This window comes from Accipiter gentilis, chromosome 11 (assembly GCF_929443795.1).
Source record: "Accipiter gentilis chromosome 11, bAccGen1.1, whole genome shotgun sequence".
In the NCBI taxonomy this organism is placed as follows: Eukaryota; Metazoa; Chordata; class Aves; order Accipitriformes; family Accipitridae; genus Astur; species Astur gentilis.
The window spans coordinates 8402465-8422078 of NC_064890.1; the positions used below are offsets into that span (position 1 = coordinate 8402465).

A 19614-nucleotide genomic window follows, 5' to 3' on the forward strand; every position below is an offset into this window, starting at 1 on the left:
TTAAATCAGTATGGCTCTAGCAAAACTGGACTGCAAGAGCTGGGCTACAAGAGCCACCACCAGGAGTTCCCTTGGTGCAAAGCTAAGCTGCAAATATATCCAGAAAGACCTTTTTATAATGAAGCAGCAAATATAGGACCAGGTCAGGTATTTAAGTTAAATTACCTTCTTAGATTTCTTATATGATAATTTAAGTGTGCACTCGCACCTCTCCTCATAAGTTTTGGATGGTTTCAGCCAAATTTTTGAAGGGTTTGAAGCCTCCAAGATACAAAGCTCCCCTAAATTTTACATAAACTGGTGACTGAGTAATGAAAGACTCCTGCCAGGAGTCCAGGCTCTGAGAGGGCTTATTCCCGTGCTGCTAGACAACAGTTACAAGTAGCACATTGGAAGGACATTTAAAAAACAAACAAAAAACAACCAAAAAACACACCCTCTAAGAATCTGGATCAACAGAAAATGAATTATCAGGAAAACAAAACTAAGGTTTATGGAAGGCAGAACTGGAGGATCCCTACATTGACTATATGTGAACTGGATGACAACAGGGATTTAGTTATCCAGCACAGAAGAGTTCAAGCTTTGTGATGCTGGTATGAAAGATTCATGCAAGCTTATCTCATGCAGATCAGCTAGAAAGTTTATAGCTTCAGTTTGTAGCAGAAATACATATGGTACAAACAGGGTTTTTTTTTTTTGTTTTGGGTTTTTTTTTTGTTATCTCACATGTAATTTTCTTCCCAGTCTAATATTACGGTCTGACCCATTTTTCTTCCCCAATCCAGAGATCAGGTCAAAATTTATCAAACATGATGATGATGAAAATGTCTACTCTAATGTACTACCTGCCTGCATTCTTTCTGAAAGTAGGTGTCTTGTAGGATACCTCTGGCTTCTGTGGCACATATAAGAAAAAGTGAAAAAAAAAAAACCAAAAGAAACAGAAAAAGCCCCAAAAGCCAAAACTATTCCAGCTTTAAGTACAAAGACCTCTTCTATTACGAAAAACAGACCATCACTGTGATGAACGTGATTAAAATTTCAGATTCTTGCAAGAACGACTTTCAGTCACTTTACAAACTTCCTGTCATTTGTCCATTGCATAATTGACACCCCTAATCTAAAGTATCTTTCACTTTTGGAAAAAAAAAAATTATTAACCTTTAACAAATTGTTGCATTATCCCATCTGTATAAGACAAGGTCTAACCCTGCTGCAATGAGAATAAATCCAGTTTAATCCCAGCCTTCAGCTGAGGACAAGTCATATCACCAAAAGCCTTCCCAGTTACTATCCCCTTCTCCATTACTTCTCTTGCTTATTTTGTTCAACCCCAGAGCAGAATCAGGCACAGACCTGCCTGCAGTCCAACATCGTCATTTGGCCCTGGAAGATACATACATGCTTGTACCGAGCCACGCAGCTTCAGCCTGTGCTTTACACCCTGTCTGTGAAAAGCAGCACACGGAATCCAGAACAGGGCTGGGAGGAGAGAAAGCCTGGTGCCATCACAAGTAACCACTGCAAGGCAGCTTGCTTTTATTTACTGCACACGTACGTGTACACTTTAGCCAGATTTGAAGGCCTTTAACTTCTGAAGTTAGGTTTTCAGCTTCAAAAAAGCTGGCTCAGGATGAAAAGTTTCATATTCTTAACAAACACTACTCAAGCGAAGGGCAGAGGAACTGCACTGTAAATTCAAGCCTCCCATAAAAGAGACGTAGAAAATGCACACCAGAAAAAAAACAAAACAAAACACCACACAATTCACAGTAGAGACTATATTGTTAAAGAGTTGAGAGGAAGACAACAGAAAAATCTGATCATTTAAACTGACTACCCTGAGCATTTCTGATCAGTTAGTACATTGATACTCCCATTCCAATGCCAAACCAACCCTGTAAACTTCAAACCCTAAATTCAAGTACAAACTTCAGGCAAAGATAAAGAAAGCCCTTTTAAAAAATGTTCTTCTACTCCCCTTCCATTAAGGACTTCAAAGTAGTAACACTTAAACCTAGTCTAGGCTTTAAATGTCCCAGACTTCAATGACTCAAGCTTTTAAACTTCCATTCATCCGCTCTTCATTCAAAATTGGTTTACAAAAAGATTTTTAAATTGTTTTAAAGAGCACCATGGTTCATTGTAGGACCTTTTGATTCTCTAGCATGCACTATCACTTATTTACATTAGGTGTTCCATTAGTCAAGTGCTGGCTAGTTCACATTTAAATGAATCACAAGCACCAGAGCAAAAAAGACTGTTAAGGCAAAGGAATCCAGTTCAAACAACATCCAGAAGCACAGAAGACATTTCAAAGTCCAGAAAACTAAGAGAAGTTTGCTTTGCTTCTTAACTTGGCATGTTCAGAAACAAAAAACCGTGATAAAGAAAGTCTGAAATTGCTTAAGTTTATACAGAAATGCCACTAAAAACTCCTTACCTCTTAATTTTGATCAGTGACACAAAGGCATTGACTGAAAACACTAGGTACTGCAATTAATTAAATTCCTTCCAAATGCATCTCCAGAAAAGGGCAGGGCCTGAGGGCATCCCAAACCCTATAACAGGACCACACTGTTCTCCCAAAATGCACAAATACTAAAGTGGTGCAGTAACCACGTGAGTGCTACCACCCCTCCAGCATGCGATTTGGAGAAGCAAGTGAGTATTGTGCTTTAAGCATCATCCTTTACATTAAAAAAAATAATGGTCATGGCCCTTGCGATCCAGAGAACTTACCAAAAGCAAAAAAGAAATGTTTATTCTATCCTCAGCCCAAATTGTAATGAAAACTAACATTTGACCAGCACAGGGGAAAACTGCAATTTAATGAAACCGCAGTTAGTGACACCCCATAAAACAATGCCAATCACTTGTCTTTGAGTCAGCTACATTTCCGCATTGAGTAGAAATGCTTCAGGTGACTCACACCAATAATCCATCTGGGAGATAAGTAAAGGAAATCGCTAGCATGATTTTGTTGCAGCTTTTCAAGATGAAGTGTAATTTACCTGGTACTCCTCATTTGAACTTCCATTATTTGAAAACCTAATTTGAATTCCGATTTGTCTTTAGGAATTTTCTCAGAAGCAAGAAGCTTAATAGGGGTAATGCAAGATGCACAAAATTGGCGAGTAAGGTAATGATCATGGTCTAACCAGATCCTGTGTTCAGTAACAAGCAGCATTTTAGGCTGCCTACTTGCCTAAAGGCCTTTATGAGACGATTTCCATGTTGGGGTAGTGAGTTTATGCTCAAAATACAAAGTTTATATTATCTTTTCATTATGTTTCCATCCTGTTTGTTCTTCTCTTGGTTCAAAGTCCCAAGTTCAAAATCTATCCTTGCACTAATTAGTTATAGCTGTAGGCAAGTCAACTCAGCCTTTGTTTCTTAATCTGTAAAAGGACAATAATAAATATTTATCTACTTTAAATAGATATTGGAAGGATTTGTTTACCCTGACACAGTTTGTTCTTCAAATACGCAATGACTCTATAAAATTCTAAGCAGAAATTACCTAGTTTAACCACATTAACTGGAATGATTGTAATTTCTGTAAATGGCTTGTTGAGCTTTCATATCCTTTCCTTTCTGAGGGATACTGTTTCTTACAGTACGCTTCTAAGCCTCCTGTTTAGCAAACCATGATACCCTAAGCTGAGCTCACAGCATCTTAACTATGGCAGTTTAAAAAGAATAAAAAAGAAAAGGAAAAAAAAAAAGAAATAGTACATTGATTACAAAGACATTTAATCTTAAGAATCTGAATGGTTGTATTTTAGAGTACTGATTTTTTTTTCAGTCCCCTTCCTGAGGGAAAATACCCAGTAGGAATGGGAGCTCCTTATTTCATTGCCTTTTACAGTAATGAGTTATCTTTGATATTCAGTGTTTTGTTGACTAGTATGTGTAATCTGGTGCTTTCTAAATCCAATCTTTGTCTGACTTCACAGCACTCTAAACATCTGCACTTAGAAAATAAATTAACTACATTTGTGGCTGTTTTAGCAGTCATTTAATCAGCTTCCTATTAGAAAGAAAAAAATACCCTAAACTAAAGTGTGATTCTGGAGATAAAACAAAGATGAATCTCAAGTCTTGTGAAGCATCAAAGCAGAACAGGAAACCAACTGAGGCTTCTTCATCGTTAAAAGATTAGAAAAAGGAATAAATGAACTCGCCACTAGCTCAAACTTTAATACTTAAGTCTACTAGTCCTGATGTTACTTGTAATAAAGAGATTAAGATCCCATACTAAAATGGGAGGGAGGGCTTGAAATGATCCCTCACAGCAGTCATTTAACGAAGCACCATTTTATCAATGCATGCTATGCCCAGTTTGATGGGACTCTTCATTAATTCAATTTCAGTCAATGATGGAAGGAAAAAGCTCTTTGAAAGCACGCACTCCTCTACGTTAAAGTTCATCCTAAACTCTTGCCTTTCAGTGCATAAAATAGGCATTACAAATGCAGCCCTCCCCCTGTATGCTACCAGATGATGGCAGTCAAAAGAATTAAGCATTAAAACAAAGCCCTCCATCAATACAGATAAAACACAGGAAAGTAAACCAGGTGACAACATTGTGCTTCAGCAGCTAGAGAGTCTTTTTTCATGCATAATTCTGAGGGAGGGGAAAAAAAGGCTCCAAAAAACAGTTTTACTGAAAGCTGACATGGGGATGCTTCAGCAATTAAGAATTTCGTATGGCAGACACCAAGACCTTAATTAGCATAGCATTATAAAACCTGGGCATCCTTCTGGGTACAAAGTTAAGTCCATCACAGATTGAGCCAACCACAACCTCAGCACCACAGAAATGAGAGCTTTTCCCTGGCAGATGCTGTCTGTAGTTATCCTGTGCTAGCAACACCATGACAGCTTTGAGGAAAGGAAGAGCTACTTAGCCACAGGAAATCACGGCAGCGGATTAGGAAAAGACCAGACAGATACCTGAATTACAATTTGAGCAGAAAATTCAGCTACTTAGGTACCCATATGGCCCACTGCTACAGAAGTCCCCCAGGATTTAAATACTTCCCCCTCTTTTGAAGCTCTTCACACAGTTCTTTTAAAAACTTTACCAGCATCAGTGACCAGACTGATCTCTGACCCTGCATTTTGAACTGGCCCCCATTTTTAGAGTCGTCTGCTATAAAATTTCACAATAGAAGTGACATCAGTTGCAGGAATTTTCTAGCCAAAAGTACTGGTCTAACTTTTTTTAAGTCCTGTTTTCTCTGAAAATAAAGATTTACTATAGACCTATGCTGCTCCTCCCTGCAATATTTTTGGCTGAAGCTGGCAAACGGACTACATTTAGCTAAAGGAACATGTCTTGGATCTGTTAATCATATTATTTACCTGGAAACAGGTAACAAGGTTGAAGAGATGCTTTTTTTAGTGCTTCTACAGAGAAAAAGTAGGCCTTAACTAGCTGGAAAGTATATAGATCCCTATAGGGCAGCTTACAGTGTGAAAATTTGTTCCTGCAATGCAATAAACATGAGTGACGAAGCACCTTTATATGGATACATAAAGCTACATCTACACTGGAAGTTTCAGTAAAAATCTGGCTCTCCAGCAAAGCAGCTGCATTCAGTGCAAAACTGATCTCTGATGCAAGAAAAAAATTTCTACTTCAAGTTCACAAAACCACAGAGCTGGTGTCACAAAAAAAAAAAACAAACCCACAAACCAACCAATGTGCTTCACCATTTTGTGTCTCTGATGTCCATGCAGTCACTCTGCCCTATTTAAACTGTAAATTCCTCAGGGCAGAGACTGTCTCTTTAGAGAGACAGTGCTACACAGGAAGGGCCCTCAGGCCACTGGAAAACAAAACAATAGTTGGCACACTTATTTTCTAACTTGATGTGCTAACTTGTCCTCGCATCCTTGAGCAAGGAAATTAATTTTATTCCGTCTACATATTACATTGAAAAAAAAAAATCAAAGTCATTGCACATTCAGTAAATTCTTGGGTTTACAGAGGAAACTTGAAGGTACAGCACTTGTGCGCAATTAGGAAAAAGATGTAGCATAAAACAGGGCTAGTTGATGCCTCCAACCTCTCCGTCTTTTTGCTCAGTTTCATCAGTCACTACCTACAGAGAAAGCAAGATGGGCCCAAGAACTCAGATTTCCCCTGAGCTCAGATTTCAGAACTGAGCTTCCCCAAAACAGCGAGTGTTTTGATACAATGGCATCTGTAACACATACTTCAGCCTTTTAAACTAAATCCTCCACCTGAGACTGACCGGCTTGGACATTCACAAACTACACCCTTCTTAACAAGCTTCAAGGCTGGCTTTCTAGTTGCTGGAACTTCAGAAAAATATTTTTGTAAGTCTTTTCAATGGGATACGGCTTCACCTCAAGAGATACATGCCTTCTGCTTTTCAGAGACATTAAATTTCTTGTATTCTAAAGCTAGCTTTTAAGGCATTTTCTGAAAAAGGAAGAATATGTTCATTCATATTTTGCATAAGAAGTTTATGACTTATTCAGCCTTCTTGTACTTGAAAGAAGAAATGGGTAAATGAAGAGTAATGGGAATGCTTAGACTGCCTTTGGAGAGTCATCCTGCTCCCCACAGTTGCTATCTGTGGTAACAAATAGCACGTACAGGACAACCCCAGAATACACAAGACTCCCCTGTGCCTGAGCATTCCTGATCAGTTAGTGTGTCGTTGTGCTGCTCTGTATGACAAAGGACACAGGAGAAAGGTGGGAAAGCAGCAAGGCAAGCCGTGCTTACTGCTCGCCCTTGCTTTAGCAGCCAGCTACAAAAGGTCATCTCTCCACCTTGCAAAACCTACTGCCAGCACAACTGGGAAGTCGGTTACAATCCACAGCACTCCAGTTTGCTTTTGCACATTACATAGAAGGATGGTCTCAAAGGTACTTTTAAGGCTTGGAAGAAAAAGTTGGTTTACTTTTAGAAATTCCAAAAAAACCACCTCCCACCCAAAGAAAATCCCCAAACCACCACAACTCTTTCCCCATCCTTTCCTCCATTCCCTTAAGACACCCAAACCTGGCTATAAATTTCTGCCAGACTGTTTTCAGGGGACAGCAGTGATATGCTAGGTACTATAAGAGTTAAACATGCGTATTACAGCTTGCATGATATGACATCATCTAATCTTCATCTTCTCATCATGCTCATCTTCAAAGACAAGTTACCTTGAAAAGCTCTAGGATGGAAAAAAAAATACAAAACCATAATATAATGCGAAGACTATCATAACCCAATCAAACGCCTCCCTATTCTCTCCAAAAATAAACCCCCAAATCCCAGTGGATTCAGACTGAAATTGGCTTTCTTCCTCTACCAACAGCCAAGGCCCAGCCTGCATCTCAGGGCGAGCCCAGGCATCCACTCTTCCTTGAAGGGCACCAAGGAGCCCAACTACCGCAGCAAATCTGAAGGACACAGAAACAATGCAGTGGGATACTCAGAAAGTCATCTTTTCCCTCAATGACACTTAAGAAGAAACTGAGGTAGTGGAGATGTATTTCAGTTGAAACAGCAGAGCAGTGCACATATTTGAAGGGCTGCTCAGCAACTAAACCTGCCAGGAAGAAGAAAATTTCCTTTGGCTCAAACTAAACTCCTTGCTCTTCAGAGGTACTAAACAGTAAAGCTTTTCCTCTATGGTCATATTAACATGCAAAGTGACTCAAGACCATCCATTCCGATCCCCATCCTTAAGTGCAATACCCAGCTAGAGGTGCACTTCACCCATCTGACAGCATAAACTCCAGCTCCCCTGAAATCTTTTCAGCTTATTTAGAAGCATCCAGCACAGGCACTGGCCTAGATTAGGAGTGCAGTTATGCACACACGAATGGTCTTGACCCACTTCTCGTCACATCGTCTTGACTACTCAGAGCTGTGAATTCTGCTTTATTATTAGGACCACAACAAAAGCCTGTGTATATACACAAGGTCTTAAGAATACCCATTCACTGTACAGGCAAGGAACGAAAAGAATTGTTCTATTATTTCCCATCATCATCCTCTTCTTGCCACTGAAAGACCCACTGAATGCCATCACTATTGAAATACCTTTGACTGGCAGTGTTTGGCTCCCATTTAGAGCAGACACCACCAGACCTGGTGAGTTAGCTAGTACCAGTAGGCACAAGCACGGTGAGCTGAACATCCTTCCAAGATGGACAGGAGAACTCCTAATATTCAAGTAAGCAAAAGCAGCTTAATGCGGGCTTCCCTCTCTACACAATAACAAATAGTTTCAAGACTCAGTTTCCCCTCCCTAAAATAAACTATACTGCAAAGCAGAGGGACTGCTTCAACCACAGTCAAACACGAGGGCAGTTTCTCCTTCAGAAGCATTTGTGGGTTTTAGCTCTCACTAGCTTACAGGTAAGATGAATAATTCCTGAGTACAAGGTAAAAAATAAGACCCATCCCAGCACAACAACAGCAAGGTTGCTGTCCAGGACATTAAAGCACAAGCATGTTTCACACTTCATCATCGTACATATAGTTCTCTACAGGACTCCAATACATCTCATACAGAGGGGCAGTAAATGTAAGAGGTTGAGATTTGCTAAAGGACAGAACAGAGATTTTACAGTTCATCCTGCAGGCACATACGCTGCCTGAAAGTGCAGTATAAATGTAAAAATAAATAAATCGATCTCATCTAAAAGAAAGGAGTTTGTCCCACTGTTCATAAATGACTGTGCTATTCTTCTCTTTGAAGAACAGCATGTATTTGCACAAAAGGCAACCTTCTGGCTTCATGTTGCCAGAGAAATTTTAAAAATGTAAGCAAATCCAGGAGTTTTGCTTCTAGGATAAATAAAACTAAATAAGGCATAGGTTACTGCATTTGTGCTCCTCTGCTCATGAAACTAGGATCCTTGTCCCATCTAAGCAAGCTGATGACCTGCTGAAGACTTAATTAACTCCAAGCCAGACTAGATCTATACTAGAAAGCAAACTCCACTAAGCTACCACAAACCCTGCCCTCCAGCTACAGATGCAGGCTAAAAAATTAGAGTAACTACTGATTCCAAATGTTATTTTAAAATGTGATACAGACCAGTGGACAGAGCACTGCACACAACTGCTCCAAAATCTGTGGCTTATTCTTTTATAGACACAACTTGGGAACACTGCTCTCCCACCTGTGAGTCTCCTACCCTTCATTGCACAAAACTTACAGTGTTGGCCTGAACACAGGAAGTAGGCTGCCAGCTAGAAACATGTTTTGAAACTAAAGTTAAACAATGACAGACTTTGCAATTGTAACAGTCAACCACCAAACACAGTTCTGTAAGGAAAAGCATTACTTCAAACTTCAGTTTTCCCAGTGTGATGACACACAGAAGTAGCAGGCATCCTCAGGTGTTTTCAAGTTATATAGAAAGGCGAAGAAAAGTCCACATCCTTCCTTTTCTTGCAGACGCCAGTGCTCCCTGCTCATATAACCCCTGTGAGATTTCTGCCACAAGAGAATTGCCACACACAGCTCTCCACTGTCGTGCAACACACACATCCCTTCGCACTGACACCCTGAAGCAGAAGAGCAGCTGGGAGGGAACAAGCAGCTACGTGAGTGTCTGTGCATAGCAGAAGTAAGAGCAGCTGCCCCTTTAGAAACCACCTTTAAAGAGAAGCACGAGCCTGGTCTCCCAGGGTGGGGATCCGCACTCACATCATCTCACCCAGCTGCTGGGCTCACAGAAAGGCAGTCCTGGTCTTGCCACGACCCTCCTGGCTCTGCAGAGCCTTCTCTTCCCTTCTGCTGGGTCCTGCTCATATGTAACTGTACAACAGGCCAGATGAAGGACCTCCCCAAAGATCTAGCCAGAGACCCATCTGTAAAAACAGCACCCACTATTTAAAGGCAGGTGTAGAAAGAAGAAAAATGTCCCTTACTGTTTTTTTCTCTCTCCTGCGTACACTGAAAGTCTTTGTTTAAGCACTTATTGTAACACAACCCGACTGTTTTTCATAATCTAACAAAGACCAACATGCATGTTGTTGGTGAAAGAGCAGCAGACCACTAATTGCAACACAGCCAGGTAACCAAACTGATTTTCATACCATACCTCTTCTCTTACTCCTTCATGCAAGGGGAAGTTCTTTCAACACTAGCCAATAGTTCAGGAGACATGAGTTCAAGTTCTTGCACAACTACCCACCTCCTGTGTTGTCACGGACGACCCATTTACTTTCTTGTGCTTTTATTCCCCATCTGCAAAGGGAAGGTGTCTTCCCAACAGTGGGAAGACACAGCACCTTTCCACTTCAGCATGGTTTTGAGAGGATTAATATAAATGAAGTGTGCACAGAGACAAGCCTGACAAGAACATCCAAGATGTGGAAAGAGAAAGTATCACCGATAAATGTAGTTCCAGACAGATAATTTACCTTTCTCCTAAAAAATGTTTTTCCTATCAAATTTGCAGCTCTATGTTCAGGTTAGCATGTGACCAATTCTCTTTCCACAGCCGAATCCTTCCATTGTCTTATGTTAAAATTAAACATCGAAACCCCAACTTACATGCTCTTTAAGTAAACACGGAAGAGTTGCAGGCTCAACTTCATGTTAAGCTGCAAATCATACTTCCACTGATACTCTGGAACACGCCACGTCTGGCCAAACCAAAATAAACTTCAGACTGATCACTGAATTGAAGAAGCATTAAGCACATTTTTGCCCTGCAAAGTTAGACAGCACACGTATCTTGCTCTTTGATGCTTGCTTTTTCCAAAAGTGTCAGAATGGTATCAGCTGTGAGTTGTGTCTGACATGCTCTTTCTGTGTACTTATGAGATGCAAATATATCCAAAGTTGTACAGCACAAAGATGTCAGATACAAAAACGGCTCAGCAGAGACTCTGCAAAGCTGAGCACTGAAACTTGCTCTGTTCAAAACTACCACAGTGCCAAAACAGCCTTAGAGTTGGCCATGTGTATTTAATACTGTTAACTGCATACAAAGATAACATAGTTTTATTCAATAAAATCTTTTTTTTGAAACTTTGATGGAGCCAAAGTTCTGTTAAAGCCAATTACTGGTTAAACAGTTCCACTCTTCTTCCCACAGCTAGTAAACAAGAATATTTCCTTCTATCGTCCCCCATTTTTCCTTCTGCTCCAATTTTTAGAGGATTTTCCTGTCCTTGCTGATGTTATGAAGGGGTGTTCTCAAAAAGTTGTTTCTCAACGTCCTGAGTATGGCACTGTGTAAAAACTGACTCCCCCACCCCCACCCTGGTCTGCTCAGTCTCTTTCAAGCCTGGCTGTTCCACTGCGTGACTGTCAAACAATCTGCCACTTCAGCAAATGCACTGACCATAGCCACCACACAAGTCAGCTTGTAAAGAAGAGGCATGTGCATGTGTGAGAAAGATCTACCAACTGCAGCTGCCACACAGCTCCTCACTTACCTAGTTGTGCAGGGGTGGTGTAGGGTTCAATACAGTTAGTCTCAAAACCTTTAAATGCTCAAGGGTGAGCTGGAGGTCAGAGAAACTTCTTAATTTTGAAGCGAGAAAATAAGATGCTAAGACTGAAAAAGAAAGAAGAGAATAAATTAAGGGATATAAGATCTGAAGCAGAAAGGAGAAAGCAAGTAGGAAAGTATTTAGAGGACTTGATGAGCTGACTCTCCCACCTCCTACCTCTTAATTTTGGGAGGCATCCGCGTACCACTTGAATTAACAATACTTAAGTGCGCAAAATCGCAACATTACTTGCGAGCAGTTTGGACTCTGAAAAACAGAAGTAACATTTCACCTGCCAAAATCATCCCTGGCAAAACTCCACCAACATCAGTGGAACTACACCAAGCATGAAATTGGCCCACAGTTGCTTTAAGACAATAAAGGCTTTGTTTTAGGAGATATAGGGCTTTTGTGGTTCTTTTTAATAAAGCTCAGCAAACAATTGTTTATTGTCCCTGAGCAAATATCACTGACAATAAGCAAGCAGCTATCACATTCATAGTACACACTGTCTGTCCATATATTGCTAGGAAAACAATCATCAATAAAGCAAGAGATTCTCAGTGTCCTGTTCATATCACAGGGAGATTTAAAGACGGTTTAAATGCCTCTCAAATTGTCTACAAGATCCACAAGCAATTATTCCCATTTTTAACAATGTTCTTCCACACTCCCACTTCTCTGACAAGTCAATGCAAGTTAAATATCCTCATCGGTGCTCCAGGATTGAGCGCACACATGTATGTACCACAACACAGCACAGCACCGCTGCCAGAGGGTTATTCAACAACATTCCCACCGCAAACTATACACAGCGACCACACTATGCTCACACAGAAGCATCTTTTCCTTGTTTTGTTGCATTTTTGTTTGACTATGCGAATTCTCAACAAAACCCAAAAAGTTCACATGTTCCTGCCTCTCTCTAGAGTTTGCTGCAAGCATGCCCTGAACTTACAGGGCCAGACTCTGCTCCACCACCAGCCATGGCTATACACTGCATTTTCACAGTATAGATATATGCCAGAACTCATTAAGCTATGAAAAAATCCAACAGAAGAAGCAAACAAGTAGTTAAGTCACACAGAGTTCCTGCACTGCACCCCTTCCTCTTCTGAACCCCCCAAAAACATTTATCCGTGCAGTTATCCTGGCCAGCCGCACTGCCTTTCAAACCAATGTGTAGGAAAATCTGGACATTTGGACACTCGGGCCCTTGAGCGAAACTTTGACAGAACCGCACTGGAACGCTTGCTGCGCTCCCAGAATTTACTTTTTTTAAAGATTTGTAAGGAAACATCCACTCTCCACATCATAAGTTCAGCTGCTCTGAATTCTCATTTTACAGGGCAGGACATATAGAAATTAAAACAAGTATATTTTTTTATTTGCTTCTCCTTTTCCACCTCTTCTTCCTATCGGACACCACACGCCCCCAGCCCCACCAGGCTCCAGCCCCCAGCCCCCGCCATGCCGTGGGGGTGCCCCGACCGCAGCCAAAAGTCACCGGTGAATAAAAGTTGCCCCACCGGCAAGCCGAAACCGGCAAGCCGAAGCCGGCAACCCCACCGGCTCCACAGCCCCGGCGAGCCAGGGGGAAACCCGCGAAGCGGCTAACGGCTCGACCGCGGGGGTCGGCGGGCGCCCGGCCGGCGGGACCGGCAGCCCCCCCCCCCCCCCCCCCCCCGGGCACCCTCCTACTTCCCTCCATCCCTTTTTTTTTTTGCAGAGCCACGATTAACTCCCCGGGTTTCCCCTCACGAATGAAGTCGCAGAGTCGGGGCTCTCCCTCGGGAGCCCCACGGCCCTGGGGTGCCGCCGCCGCCGCCGCCTCCCCCCACACACAGCCCTCCCGCCGGCGGCACCCCGAGACCTTGTGGAGGGGGCGCGGTGATGAGACCCCCACCCCCTCACGCCGCGGACCCTCACAGGGAGCCGCCTTCCCTCAGCCACCCCCCGCGGCCGTCCCGTCCCGTCCCGTCCCACCCCGCCAGCGTCGCGCCTTTGTGTGAGGAGACACAAAACCTACCTCGCCGGGGCGGCTCTCCCCGCCCGGCAGCGCAGGGGGGGGGACGTGGGCAGGGAGACCCCGAGGCGCCCGGCGGGAGGAAGGAGGGAAGGAAGGAGGCCGGCAGCCAGCCGCCCGCCCGCTCCCTGACTGACTGACTGACGGACTGCCCGCCGGCACGGCCCCGCCACACGCGCGGAGCCGGCCCGGCCTCGCCTGAGGGGAGCGGCGGGGCGGGCCGGGGGCGGGCCCGCCGCTGAGTCACCGCCGAGGCCGCCCGGCCGCCTCCTTTGTTGTCAGGCGTGGAAAAATCCGGGGTTGGGGGGGGGGGGGGGGGGAGAGCTGGCTGGGTGGAAATCCTGAAGAGAAACGGGATGGGGGGGGGGGGGGGGGGAAGGGGCTGTGTGGAGGCGGAGGTGGGCGCCGTGGAGCCGTGCCTTCTCGGGGCGGCGGCCCGGCCCGGGAGGGACAACACGCGTGGGGTGCCCGCGTGCGGTTTTCAAACGCTTGCCGAGGCCGTCGGTCCTCTTGAGTGGCCCCACTCACCTGCAGGAGCCGTCCCTCTCTCCATGGCAGGGAAATGTCCCGCCTGTGCCTTCCTTTAACTTTCCCCGAGTGGTTTTTTTTAATCCCTTTCCGTGGCCCGGAGCCCTGCCCGCTGTGGATATTTCCACCGGTCAGTCTGCAGGGATTAAAAGTCCCCACTCTGCGAGCGGACCCATCCGAGTAAGAGGCCAAGAAATCACGGCCAGCCGGCCAAAACGTGCCTCAGCACGTCCCAAAATCTGTTTCATAGCGAGTACTGCGTGATGGAGACACGACAGGGAGCCTGGGACACAGCACAGCGTGCACAGACTTTGGGAATGAACCCCAAAAAAGAAAGACCTCTGGGGGCTGAAATGTGTCCTTATACATTGGTGTACATACTTGGATTGAATCCATTTCTTTTGTATATTTATCGCTAGGATTTCTTCAGAGCAGATGACCTGAATCGCAGCAAAGTGACAGAAGCAACTTGAGTCATCCCAGGGATGGAAAGCTCCAGACTGATTTCAAGAGCTCAGTAACTTGAGCTGAGCATTCAGTGTCTCTTGGGCTGTGGAGACAGATCCTTCCCCTCCAAAAACCCCCAAGAAGTCCCTGCAGGAAGGGTACTGGGTGCTCAGTAGATGGTGCTGTTTCCACCGAATCGGTCCTAAATAACCCACTGCCCCAGCATGGTTAAGCGGAGTGAGTGGGTAAGGAGAAATATGTTTCTGTGGGGCAAGGCTGAAATCTGGGGTGCAGGTACGTACTAAAAGAACGCTCAGGTCTTTGTGTGCGGCTGTTTTTTCACTAGGAAGAAAAGGCAGTCTGGGTGAAACCTAACAAATCAATGAAATCCAGAGCATGGGTGGCCACTGTCAGTTCTGGTTCAATTTGAGTCTGTTGCCAAGCACCAACATATGCAATCAGAGCTATGCTGTGAACAAATGAAATGTTATAAAATACTACATGCTCCTCAAAAAGTCACTTGTGGCTTGAGAAGTTGGACACCCATTTGTGTTGTCCATGTTCACAGTGTCAGCCCTGGTTATGGGCAGCCTCGTTCCCCAGGTGCCCTTTCCTTCACAGGAATGTTGTGAGGTATAGTTATTCTGTATGTGGAGCCCATGGATACTGTATAGAGAAAAACCTCATAAAAATTGATTTTTTTTTTATTAAATGCAGTACAATGATGTGCCTAGATGAATGAGGAAGTATAAATATTGAATAGTTCCCTGTTCTGTGAGCAGCTCTCCATCTGAAGCATGGGAGGGGGAAATGGTGTATGACCAGGGAATTGCAAACAGCAAGGAAATAACATGAACTGCAAGGCCAGCTGGAATGCTGGGTTTCCCTATCTTTTGCATTCTTGACCTTATGGACCTCTCCATATTATTTCTGTATGTAAACATTAACCGTTTGTATTCTAAAGACACTTTGTAGTCCTGATGAAGTTTTTACCTCTGTTGCCTTAGACACTGCACAGACAGTTAGTTGTCCCTGCTCTGAAATCTGACACTTTACAGCAGTGTTTCCCAACCCTTTCTCAGCTCAGACAGCTATTTTGCTGCGGTACATACCATCTTCTCAGCAGATCCTGCACATCCACACCTTTAAATGGAATGTAACACTTTGCTGAAGCTACTAAAAATTTCTGGGTATCTTGCCATGGCTTGTCAAGAGAGCACAGGCATTTTTCATGGTGATAGCTACTTTGTTCCGGTGTTGCATTCAGTTTAAGTGTGTGGTTATGTGGTATCATTGGCCATACCAGGTGCAGATTAAGCAAAGTCCCTCCCCACGCATACTATCAGCTTGTGCTCTGTGAAATGACTGTAATGCCATGCAACCCCTAAGCTACCATGGCTGTGTCCAGACTTGAAAACTATTGCTGGATGTAAGAGAGAAAGAGGAAGATTTGGGAGAGACAAAAAACTGAAAAGCCTCACCAAGAACACATCTGAGGACCAGTGATGGCTGAGATCAACCTGTTACCCTAGTGTCTTAATTCCTCACTCAGTGCCTCATACAAGACAGTGGTCAAATGATAGCTCTGAGTCAAACATCTCACAAGTAATTTAAGCGATAGCTTGTGTCATCAGTTTGCCTGGTTTTGGTGCAAGGGCTGCTAGGTACCCCAAACCCATATTTGGGGAGAGAGTGAGTCAGTCCAGCTCAGCTCCAGCCCGTAAGTGAGGAACAGGGACACATGAGGAGTCAGTATTGTCTCCCATCTGTGAGCCACTCAGGGTCCTCGTGTTCCCCTTCCTTCTTTAGGGCACATCGTATGTGCCTCATGCCTCTTGACCACATGAAAATTACAGTGCATGGTTCATGTGATAAACAAATTTGGCCACAACTGCATTTTACTCATGACAAGCCTTCTTCCTCCAGCACTGTGGGTACTGAAACTCCAGAAAGCGCTTGAGAAAGCCTCAGGAATCTTTCTAGATGAAAAGCACTATATAAATGTAAGACGTTACCATTTTATTTTTAAATGAAAAGCAGTGTATTGGAATCCAGAAAATGAATCAACTGGCTGCACTTTAGAACAACTTTCAGACAGAATGATGCACTGGAAATACTTAACAAGATAAATCCCCTTTTTATTAACATTATAGCCAAAAGTATATAGTCATTCTATTGTGTAAGTGTCATGGGACGTATGTAGTATGTAGTTTGGCATTTTGGTATCTTATGAATCAAGTATTATGTATTTTAATTGCCTGCTGGTCTTCGTATTTCTCTTAAGTCAAACTGCAGAATTAAAAGCAAAATCATCCTTTAATTACTTGTGTTGTCCTTTTTGTGGGGTAGGGAATTGCATTTTACTCCATGCCTGTACCATACCTGGCCTTTGAATGTTACTATAATATAACCTTAAATAATAATGATAATGATGATGATGATAATAATAATAATAATTTTACTGTGGCAGAAACCAAGTGGAGTACAAAGTCAGCAGCTGTGGGATTCCCCTTGCTTAATTTTAGCTGTCTGAAAGCAGAAGTCTCATTTAAGCAGGTCGTGTAGGCTGTGGGAGAAGTAGCTACCTCCAGAGGAAGATTCATGCCTCCTATCTTAGGTGTCTGTATTAGAATTGGATTAATTGCTTCTGGAAGTGCTTCTGCTGGTTATACAAGGCAGAGGCCTGGCAAGCTTCAGCTAGATGCCTTCCTCAGAAATTCTTTAGCTGTGTGTAATTCCTTTACCTAAAGTGGCAAAATGCCTCCCCATTACGTTCTCCTATTTGTAAACAAGAGATGAACACTGCCTGTATACCAATATTTTTATTCCACATAACATGGAGAAGCACTGACATCATAGGAGAATATGGTTTTCTTTATTCCAATGTAGTCACTTTAAATTTTTTTTCTAGATTTTTAATTTAATCAAAGTAAATAAACTTGAATGCAGGTTGCTATGAAGTTTTTTCCATGCCATAATTCTGCAGAAACATCAGTTAAGTATCTGAAGAAACATCTGCTATGCACATAGATGTATAAATATATATAGGAGCTGAACAATATGACTTTTGAGTTTGCAGGGTTTTCTTTACACAAAGCTAGGGGCATAAAAGGGATTTCCTCCAAGTTTTCCTGTGTATTAATAATGAAGATCAGGATGCCACCTTTGTTTCCTCCCCTTCTGAGCATACAGTGAAAGGAAATGGTTCTGGATCGAATCACAAAGAGCAGTGGAAAAAAACAGACTACACTCCATGCTGGCACTCAGAAGTTTAATTATCCAGCATGCTGCATCTTTATGGAAGAAGGAGACAGATAAATCCCATATGTTAATAGTTGGCCCCCTGTGGCTGACCTTTGGCTCAAATATTCCATATTGTGATTAACGTCGCACAGTTGGATCCAAAACATGCTCATTCCCCAGGCTGCAGAAAAAAAGGAGATTTAATTTACCTTCCAACAGCAGAATTTCATTTGATCACTCTTTTGGAGACTGATTTTATCCCTGCCTGTAGGTTGGCCTCTGAAGAGCTGTTCTGCCCTTCCTCAGCTAGGACTCTGAAGACCCAGCTTCTCATGTTGCCTCCACTAGTGGCTCGCTGGGCAACCTGAAATAAGTCATTTTGCCTCATTTTCTGGTCCAGTAGAACAGCAAAAATAACTGTGACTTCCTTGCTGACACAGTTTGAAATTTGCAGATAGAAGACACTAAACAAGGTTCATCTTCAGACAAAATTAGGTACTGACCTCTAGAATCTAGAGGTCTCACAAGATTAGGTCAGAAAAACATAGCTGCACTTGGATCATGGTTTTCTGGCCACCTTCTCCCCTAATATTGCAGTTCTTATATGCCATAGATTGTGTTTGCCTTCTCATGTCGTTGTAGCAATCTTACATCATTCTAATAACATAAACTACCTGTGGCCCTGGCATAGATAAGCAGGCATCAAGATTTCTGAGCCTATGTGTCAGTTTGATCCTAAAGGAACTGTGGACATGATACGCATCCCATATATTACAAATACACAGTGCATAGCACTCCATGGTGCTTTTCTGGGGAAATCAGATCCTCAAACGTGGTAATAGGTGGGCTTAGAGTTGTAACGCAGAATGCTTCAACAGACTCTAACAACACGTCACTGGCATCTGCTATAGGGTTAACGCCTTGAGGTAGGTGCTGAGATTAATAATACCAGAATTCCTCCCCGTTTGACTTCTCTAGAGTCAGGTCTGACACAGAAAACCTCATCCTTAGCTAATTAAAGACATTGCTAAAATTGCCACAGCCCTCAAGTGAGTTTACACTGAACGCTTTTTTCTGCCTTCCTCGTAGATGAGATGAAGCAGCAATGCCTGATGAAGGCTTGGAAGCTGCTCCTGCTCCTGTGGAGATCACAAGGAATTTTGCTTGGACTGAGCCTGTAAAGACATGCCCAGCTGTCTTCCCAGGGATGACACAGAAAAGTCTACAAAAATACAGCTGTAATAGCTGGAGACACAGAAAAACGTGAGACAAGGCCTCTGAGGAGGTCTGTCCCTACCTCCAGCCAGGACACATCTGGACTATTGCGCAGGCTGGGCAAATTTTTCCATTTCCAAGCTGTTTTATTTACCAAAGATGGCAGGCTGTTAGCAGACTGTACTCAGGGTGGCCTTATGGCAATTGGAGCAGACAATCTCCTATCATTTCCCACTAAAGCAAATAAACTGCTCTTTCCCCCATAAAAGGAAAGACAGATATTCTGTGTGCTCTGAACCATAAAGTACATGCAAATTGCAAGTGACAAGTAGCTTTTTTCTGTCTTTCGTGTAGTAAGATTACACTCCAAAGACCTCCCATGGGCCACATACATGCTTGCAGAGGAACATGTACATGAATCGAGACTCCACAGCATCTTCCATCACAGGACCTCAAAGTGCTGGTTAAACCTAACAACTGTAAGAAATCAGTAACCATGCCATTTCCAGCATGTCTACCACCAGAATATATAAGCATGTCTAATTTCAAGATTAAAGACTACAGATTTTCATTTTCCAACAACTGCCAACCCTAGTTGAAGTTAATGGGTGCCTTAGAGATCACCACAACTGAAAATAAAGTGGAAAAAGAAAAA

The 19614-nt window shown here is 43.1% G+C and overlaps 2 protein-coding genes across 3 annotated transcripts in view; one reads left to right on the forward strand and one right to left on the reverse strand.

Moving 5' to 3' along the window:
• Positions 1-13720, reverse strand: part of FAM107B (family with sequence similarity 107 member B) — a 62102-nt gene extending 48382 nt beyond the window's left edge. Inside the window, exons 1-2 of one of the 2 annotated variants that reach the window (XM_049814111.1) lie at positions 13530-13646; positions 11444-11565 (exon numbers count right to left, since the gene is read on the reverse strand). The gene's annotated coding sequence lies outside the window, so the exon portion shown is untranslated. Of the gene's footprint in view, positions 1-11443; positions 11566-13529 lie in introns of both variants that reach the window. The other variant, XM_049814116.1, reaches the window with a different exon arrangement.
• A 184-nt stretch (positions 13721-13904) lies between these two features.
• ELAPOR2 (endosome-lysosome associated apoptosis and autophagy regulator family member 2) overlaps positions 13905-19614 on the forward strand; it is a 355914-nt gene continuing 350204 nt past the window's right edge. Inside the window, exon 1 of the mRNA XM_049814084.1 lies at positions 13905-13910. The gene's annotated coding sequence lies outside the window, so the exon portion shown is untranslated. The remainder of the gene's footprint in view (positions 13911-19614) is intronic.